Below are 9,583 nucleotides of genomic sequence, written 5' to 3' on the forward strand. Positions count from 1 at the left end.
GGGTACTTAACTTCTTTGTGCCTCGGTTTCCTTTTCTCTAAAATGGGGATAATGGAAGTACTCAACACAGAGGGCTGTTGAAAGTATTATGTGGTTTAAATAAACATTTTAGCTATCATTACCTTGACTTGACCTCCTAGTGCTTTAGCTTTTTCATCTGTAAAATGGGCATAAATAGTAATGCCCACCCTGTAGGGTCATTGTGTTGAGTGAGTACCCACCACGCAGGGGTATTGTGAATGTTAGGTGAGTGATCCCTCTATGTTCACTTGAAAATAAGCTATTATTATCATCCTGTCTTAACAATTCTTTGCAAGTCAGAGACTAATGTGAAGGCAAAGGCTGGGAATCTTCTTGTTTGTGAAGAGGGGATGGTGTTGGGGACAAAGGTCACCAGGTGAAACTCAGGCTACCCCCACTGAAGCCAGAGCCAGAGGGACCCGGCCCAGCCATGCCCCATTATATTTGTTAGTTGCATCCATGACATTCAAGTAACAATAATGCATTCTTTCTTGTCACTATATAATATTCCATTGTGTAAATAGAGCACATTTTATTTACCTATTCTACTTTCAATGGGCATTTGGGTAGTTTCCAGTTTGAGGCTATTATGAATAAGGCATGGTGAATATTCTAGTGCATGTCTTCTGCTAGATATTGGTAAACATTTCTGTTGGTTATGCATCTAGGAGTGGAATTGCTGAGTCAAGGCCTGTGCTCTTTCTCTTGGGTCAGATTATCTCTGAGTATGATGGAGGTCTCTACACATAATAGGTGCTCAATAAAGACTTATTGCAAAACTAATAAAAATGAGAGCTAACATTTATTGAGTGCTAACAATATACTAGGCTCTGTTCCAAGCATCTTCTATGTAACGACTCACTTGACCCTCACAATAACCCTTTGAAGTAAGTATAATTATGCCCATTTCACAGATGGAGAAACTGATGTACAGAGAAATTAAGGAAACAGCCCAAGTGTACACAGTTCAAAGCTGGCAAAACCAGGATTCAAACCCAGAGGGTCCTGCTCCAGGGCCCCTGCTCTTGGCCACCAGGCTATACCGAATGCAGTCACTGCCATGTTCAGAGGTAAGGCCCATGGGAGTAGAAAAGAAGGAACAGAAGCAGATGGGATGGGACTTCCCTGGTGGTGCAGTGGGTAAGACTCTGTGCTCCCAATGCAGGGGGCCTGGGTTCATCCCTGGTCAGGGAATTAGATCCCACAGGCACGCCGCAACTAAGAGTTCACATGCCACAATTAAGAAGCCAGTGAGCCACAACTAAGGAGCCCGCCTGCCACAGCTAAGACCCGGCACAACCAAATAAATTAATTATTTAATTAAATATTAAAAACAAAAGCAGCAGATGGGAGAGTCAGCAGGGCCTGACCACGCCTGTGAGATCTCGTTGGAAGGATGAATGTGAGTGGCAGGGGAAAAAAGAGGCCAAACACATCCCGGGGCTTTCTGCTGGGGGATGGGGAGGGTGGGGGGGCCATCGCCAGCAACCGGGAAGAGCAGAGGTGAGCCCCCATTGGTGGCAGATAGGAGGGGCGTGTCCTAGACATTCTGAGTTCAAGGACACGGTAGTGATCCAGGGCAGTGTGGCTAGAGGCAGTTGGAGATCATAGATGGCACAGGTCTGGACATAGAGAAAAGGGTTCAGGCCGAAAATGTGGGTCACCTGGACAGAGGAGAGGAGTGGATAATCACATTGACCCAGTTGGTTTAGTTATGGAAATAGCACGCACGTGTGTGTTTGTGTATAACCTCTTACCACCCTCCCCAGCTCCACTGCGCCCCCTGGCTGGGGCCACCATCATCTCTGCCCGGATACCTGTGGGAACTTTCTCCTGCTCATCACAGTGGGTGCCAGAGGGATTCTGTTAAAAACCACATCGGAGCACACCGCTCCTTTTCACTCCGAGGAAAGCTAAAGGCCTTTGCGTGACCTACAAGCCCCCGGCTCTTGCCCCTGTCACCTCTCTGCCCTTGTCCTCAATTACCCTCTCCCTGCTCTGACCTCACTGGCCCCCTTGCTGTTCCTCAAACACACCAGACTTGCTCCCACCTCAGGACCTTTGCACGGGCTGTTCCCTCTGCCTGACATCATCTTCCCCCACGTGGCAAATCCCCTTGATCTCTTTCAAGTTTGACTCACAAGTCACCATTTCACTGAGAACCCACCCGAGCTCTTCCAATACCCTTGATGGACTTAGCACCTTTTAACGTAACTTACTTACTTATAACATTTACTATTCGTTGCCAAACTCCACGAGCGGAGGGAATTAATTTGCCTGCTTTGTTCACTGATGGATTCCCAGGACCTAGAACAGTGCCCAGGACGGACCAAGCCCAATCATTATTGAATGAGTGAAAGAATCTTGCGTTTCATTAAAAAATGTTTACTTATTCATTCAGCTGCTCCAGGTCTCAGTTGCGGGATCTTTGTTGCTGACTGGGGGATCTTTTGTGGCTCGCAGCACCTAGTTCCCTGACTAGGGACCGAGCCCAGGCCCCCTGCATTGGGAGCGCGGAGTCTTAACCCCTGGACCACCAGGGAAGTCCCTGTCTTGCATTTTAAAAAGCGGTTCGGGGGGCTTCCCTGGTGGCACAGTGGTTAAGACTTTTCCCTCCCACTGCAGGGCGCAGTGATTTGATCCCTCGTCTGGGAACTAAGATCCGCCACGCTATGGCCAAAAACAAAAAACAAAAATCGCGGAGGGGGGATTTAATGCGGCTTAGAAAAGTCAATATGTAGTTGACAAATGGGAGCGGCTGCCCAGTTCACAGTGATTTCCCAGTGGCCGTGTCTGCGTGGGTCAGAGCTCACCCCGACCCTCACGCCCAATCCTCAACCTTGGTAGTTCTCAAAGCGGGGTCCCCAGACTGGAAGCAACATCATCGCCTGGGAACTGGTTAGAATTGCAGATATCTTGTGTCCCATCCCAAACCCACAAAAACTCTGGAAGTGGGGTCGGGAAATCTGTGTTTTAATAAGCCCTCCACTTCATTAAGATCTGTGTAAGATTAATAGCGTGGCTATTAATACGAAGAAAACGGTGATGTGCTGCTGCCCCCTTGTGGCATTTTGGTGAATGAGCCGCCAAGAGGCCGCCAGCAGGGAGGAGCCTGGGAGCCTGGGGCCCATTCCCTTCCTGTTTCAGGAGTGAGGAAAGGGAGTTTCGGGGCAGGGAAGGGACTCATCTAAGGCCTCGGGGTGAGGCAGTGATAGAGCTGGGCTAAGATTCTTTCCAATTTGTGTCGAATGCAGCAGCTTTCTTAAAACATTTAGACAGATGCCTGTAAGAGCCCCTGCTGGTCCCTGAGCCAGGACACCTGTCTGTCCCCCAGTCCCTCTGCCCACAGTTCAGCTCTGGACAGATTGACCACACGATACAGCCACATAGATTTTTCTTGAGCACAGTTACGGTTATGTCACTCTGCTTAAACCCCTCCGGGGCTCAGAGGTGCCCTCTGGGGCTCAGAGGTGCCCTCCAGGTGGGGTCCACACCACACTGCTATGTCTTCCAGCCTCTTCTGTGCTCCAGCTACACGGGATGGCTTGGGGTCCCCACTCTGGCCCAGGCCTCTCCCCAAGCTGTCCCCTCTGCCTGGGCCACTCCTTTCCCCGTGTCTTCACGGATGCCCCTGATTATTCATCATGAGTTGCAGTCTCTACATCTAACCAAGGCCAACCCTTCCCTGGGCCCTGGCTCCCACCCCCTCTCACCTGCCCAGGTGCTGACTCCTGCCACTTTCCCCATGTTATCCCCACATCTTCCATTTCTCCCTCTCTTCCAGATTATTCCCATCAATATACATACACATTGGTCCTTTGTCCAGCGCTGCAAAGGATGCAGCCCACCAGCCCATGGCCATCCTGGCTACTGCGGTAACAAAAGGTGGGGCACCCTCTCCAAGGGGCAACTCGAACAGCCTCACAGGGGAGGGGGTGCCTGGGAAAGGGAAGCCTCGTTTGGCCACCACATTTCATGTGCTATCAAAAAGTCCACCTGGTGCTCGCTTCGGCAGCACATATACTAAAATTGGAACGATACAGAGAAGATTAGCATGGCCCCTGCGCAAGGATGACACGCAAATTCGTGAAGCGTTCCATATTTTTCCGCACCAAACACAAAAAAAAAAAAAAAAAAAGTCCACCTGCCTCTCCAGGGCTAAAATGTGGTCTAGGGTCTGATGCACATTCTTAGCCACAGGGTCATGGTTTAGCCAATTCTCAAGAATCCTCTTCCACTGCAATTAATTACAACACTAGGGCGAGCCCCAGGGCAGGAGCCTAGGCCTTTTGGACATCTCGAGGTTAGTCAACAAGCCTACTTGTAAGTGGCCCCACCACACCGGTCTGGTTCTTATCCATGTTCCATTTGCTGCCCCCTGGCCCTTCACCACTGGCTTTCGTGGAAATGTTTCCAATCTCATCTCTGGGCTGAGTCTCTTCATCTGCTCCTGTCGGATGCGCCGTACTTAACACGGCTTTCTTCTGTAACTTCCTCCCAGCCCTGAAGCCAGCAGGCAGTCAACACGGGGGTTGACTTTGACTTTACTCCCCTTCTCACCTCAAGGGCTGGACCTCCGTGTCCCAATGACCCTCCTGCATCTCTTCATCTATGAGCCATCCCACTCATGTCCCATTCCCCTCCCTTCCTCTCTTGATTCCTTCTCTGTGCCCACTCTCACCCCCTTAAAGCCCAAGGTTTTAGAACCTGGTAGCATCCACACTGCCTCACCGCTTACGACAGACGGACAGTCCAGGGTCCCGATGTGGCCCCCGTACAAAGTGAAGTCCCCCTGGGTCCTTTCACCAACTCAGCCAGATTTCTCAGGTGTCTGAATTTAATCTCCAAAAGAAATCTAAACTTATTTCCAAATTTTGTGGCAACCGTCATATTTGTAATGTTTCCTTAACCACTGTGGGGTACGTACATAAGGGTGTCCATCAGATTGCTATTTAAACCCTTATGGGGGACTTCCCTGATGGCGCAGTGGTTAAGAATCTACCTGCCAGTGCAGGGGACACGGGTTTGATCCCTGGTCCGGGAAGATCTCACATGCTGCAGAGCAACTAAGCCCGTGCGCCACAACTACTAAGCCTGCGCTCTAGAGCCTGCGAGCCACAACTACTGAAGCCCACGTGCCACAACTACTGAAGCCCGCATGCCTGGAGCCCATGAACCTAGAGCCCATGCTCCATAACAAGAGAAGCCACCACAATGAGAAGCCCACACCCTGCAACGAAGAGTAGCCTCCGCTCGCCGCATCTAGAGAAAGCCCGCACGCAGCAACGAAGACCCAAGGCAGCCAAAAATAAATAAATAAATAAACCCTTATGTATGTCTTGGCAAACCAGATTCCAGCAGTCAGTAGGCCCCAAATCCAGTGGCATACCAAAGGGTCAGGGTTGATGGTGGGAGTGGTGTTCCTGGGGAAGGAATATTTTAATACAGACAATGTTTAGAATTGCTGGCCCGTGGTGATAATAAAAAGCAGATTGAATTTAGCCCGTTTATTATTGTTTCGAAAGTTTTTAAACACAGTGTACCCCTTTTTCACCTGCCTCTGGGGGCAGACCACTCTCGCCACCAGCACCCCCCGGCACACCACTGCTCACTGTCTAAAGCACAAAGTCTGTTTCTCAGTTATGTAACATTCCTAACAGGTGCTTCTGGTAGGTGGGCTCCTCCACAAATGATTAAGGGACTCAGGCTCCTTCGCTCTTACGGCTTCACCTCACCCCCACCTCATCCGCATCCAGGATGACATGAGGCAAGAGGCTCAGCCATTCCATGCAAAACCCCAACACTGTTTCTGGAACAACTGGGAAAGAGGTACCATCTTTTGACCCAAGTGGGCGAACTATTAGAAGGTAAGTCTTCAATTGCTGGAGGCTATATTTGCCACCATGAGAAGTGCTGAAAACTTTAGTCACACGGAACAAAGAAATTAAGAGAAACAGATGGCAGGCAACTAGGTTCAAGCTGCTAGATCCAGCTGCGCCTGAAGCTATCCTTCCCTAAACTTTTCAGTTATGTGAACCAATAAACTCCCTTTATTACTGAAACTAGTTTGAATTGGGTTCCTGTCACTTGAACTAAGAGTCTTGACAAATATAATTGTATACGGTAGTGTAATTACCTGTCTATTCTTGGCTGTTCTGTTGGGCTTTGCTCCCTAGAAGCCAGGTAGATTTCTGATTCATCCCTGTGTCCCTGAAACCCAGCACAGGACCTGGTACATGGTAGGTATTTAACACGCGCCTGCTGAATGGTGACTGAGGCCTGGGTTCTAGCCCTGATTGTGCCTCTAGTCTGTGACCTTGAGCATCCAATTCTCCCCTGTGAGCTGTTTCTGACTCTGCACAGTGGAAATGATCATCTTTGCCCTGCCTTGCTGGAGGGCGGCAGTGAGGATGAGATAAGCCCAGCTTACAAAAGTGCTTAGCAAACTCTAGCGCTCTGCACACGCAAGAGCCACAGTTATATTTGCATGAGTGTATATTCTGTCCTAATTTCATCAGCCCCCTGTAGACTGTGGGTTCTTGGGGCACAAAGCAGACAGCACGTTGGAGCAGAAGTAAGATCTGAGAGGAGCAGCTTTAGCTGCCCCCAGTGCTGCCTCCATGCAACAGTAGACTTGTTGCACCTGCGGATGAGATAAGCAAGATGGTGCCTGGTGCCCAGCACTTGCCGCCCCACCATTCCCCTAGAAATCGCCGAGACAAGGGGTCCCAGCGTCTCCTTGAGCCTGAGCCATTGCAAACGACATGATAACAGAGCAGCAGCTGGCTGGTTGTTCTCCTGGGCACCCAGAGAGAGACCACATCTCCCAGCCACAGTGACCGAGGTCTGGCCAGGGGCTTGACTCCAGACCCAGACCATAAACCCCCCTCACCATCCTCCACCCTCGTTCTCTGCCCCCGTCTGCTGATCACAAGCAGAGGACACAATGGAGGACTTCAAGGCTCTAGAACATTGTTCTTCACCTTTATTTACGAACCTAGGACTCCTTGGGCAACTGGTAAAGTCTATGATCTCCTTCTCAGACAAGTCATATTAAACACATAAAATCAAATACATGGGATTACAAAGGACACAAATTATTGAAAGACAGTAACCAAAACAAAGAAAGCATGTGAGATTGTTACATGTGCTTTTTTAGGAATATATTAAACAACGAGATTCAATTACCATAATTTCAATGTGGCGAGAGTATAAACAGTATCTCAAGATATCCACAATAATTCCTTTGTGATATGAAAATACTTGTGATTTCTTTTGGTGACAAATAGGTACTGCCACTACTACTTTGTTTTCTCCATTCATAATTGAAGGGCTAAAGGTCAGTGGAAAGATGCAATTATTTTCCCTTTCGAGTTCAGGAATCCCTGAATTTCATCCCCAGATCCTTGGGTATTGTCTCTAGGAAAAGAATCTCTGCTTTAGGACAGGACAGAGTCACAAAAGAAAAGGAACTTCATGCTTGGATGACCACATACAGGAAAGGCCCCTCCAACATGTATTCAAACCAGGGGAAAAGACCGTATTTTACCAGGATTATTGAGATTCTGAAGCCAGGCTTGATTTCTTGTTCCAGCTGGGTGACCCTGAGCAAGGCATCTAACCCCTCTGAACCTCCATACTCAAAAGAAAAAGTAGACCATGGTCCCAGTCTTACAGGGTAGTCATGAGAATTAAAGGGGATAACAGCTCTGGATGCTCTCAAACTCTATGGGAATTTATATCTGAGGTCTTCAAACTCCAGCTGGTGAACTGGTACTCAAAATAAGGACAACACAGTGAAATCTCATCAAGTGAAATAGATTCCATCTGTAACACTGTCTTTTACTCTGAACTTACGACCTCCCTCATTTGAGGAGTTATGAAATTCATTCTTTTATAAAATGAGGAGGATTATAAATATAGTACTTGCTCATTTTTCCCCATTTTTTTTACTTTGCAAATGGAGTTGGCAATGTGATTTAGATTCACAAATATTTTATGCAGTTAGGTGGTTTTATGAAGACCAAAAAGTATGAGAATCACTGCTTTATGCCACCACAAAAATAGTCATTCTTATTAGCCCTCAAAACTAATAAAACTTAGAAAGGATTCGATTTCTGACCTGGCACAAGTTTGAATAATAATAGTTAACATGTATTGAGGGTTTCAATGTGTCCCAAACTGATCTAAATACGTCACACGTGTAACTGGCTTATTGAATCTGAATTTGGTGAGGGACACACGTAAATGGATCTAGTTTTTCTTCACCCATTGCCTTTGAACACATCCAGTCAAATCTCTCATTTTTCCATGCCTTTCAGTCTGGATTGAACATCTAATTATATACTATTTAACACTTCCTCTAAATCAAGCTTGACCCTTCACCTCAATAATGCATTGTTATTTAATTTAACAAACTATTAAATAGCCTAACTACGGGCACCTTACAGTGCTATGAGGATATGAGGTACGTACTATTATTAATGGCATCTTACAGATACTAAGGCCCAGAGAGATGAGGTATCTTGCCCAAGGTCACACAGCTAGTAAGTTAGAGACACAGAATTCAAACCCAGGCTGTCTGGCTCTGGAAACTTGCCCGTAGTCTCTGCATTACAGTCCTCTGCAGCACGGAGAGAGTGTGAGGGTCTCTCTAAAAACCTTTTCCATCCTCCCCATTTGAGTTCTAGCTTCTCCAGTTTATGAGGCCTGGAAGGAGCCGTGGAGGAAAGGGGAAAAAAAACGTAGCTGGTGTTGCTTTGAGTTCCCTCAGGGAGGTGGATTCCTTTTGTGTGGAAAGTGTTTAAAGGCTAGTGTTCCTGGACCACATGACTAGCTTATTCAGGGTCTCCTGACTGTTGGGGGATATCTGGACCCCTTGACCTCTCTTAGACCCTGTCCCCAGAAGTGCACTTCACAGCCTCTTTCTGCCAGGGTCCTTTCCTGGGAAGCACAAGGATCATCCCTTTGGGGCAGGGCCCAGGTCAGATGGCCCGGCACCCATTCAGCTCATGGGAAGCTCACCCATTCTTGTTCAGCCAAGTGATGGGTGTACAGGATGCCCCCCTTCCTGCCATCTCTCTATAATCACCTTCTCTCTGCTCAAACACACACTGAGGGCGGATGTGCAAGCCTGCCTCACGAGCGGTCGGCAAATCAGCTACCACTCACCACTTCTGGCAGGAACCCAAAATCTCTACAAGTGGGACGTCTCAGGATGGGGGTGGGTGTGGGATCCTTTCTTTTCCCAGGAGAACAGACAAGGTATATAATTTCTCCCTATTCTAGAAAATTATTCTCAAATTCTAGTCTTCTGCTCACGGAGGCTGAGGGGGTGGGGATGGAGTGGGAGAAAAGCCGGTATGACGCCCCTAAAACAGTCCTGCTGGTGTGTGTCTCATGGCTTTCTGAAATATGGGGGTATTCAGCACCTTGCATCCCTGTGTTGAGGCTTAACTGAGGCTTAACTGTTAACTGGAAATACAAGACAATAGGAAAGTCCCATTTAAGAGTCTGTTACATGCATATCATCTAATTTTCACAACTGCCCTATAAGGTAAGC

This window comes from Lipotes vexillifer, unplaced genomic scaffold (genome assembly GCF_000442215.2).
Source record: "Lipotes vexillifer unplaced genomic scaffold, Lipotes_vexillifer_v1.1 scaffold53, whole genome shotgun sequence".
Lineage (NCBI taxonomy): Eukaryota > Metazoa > Chordata > Mammalia > Artiodactyla > Lipotidae > Lipotes > Lipotes vexillifer.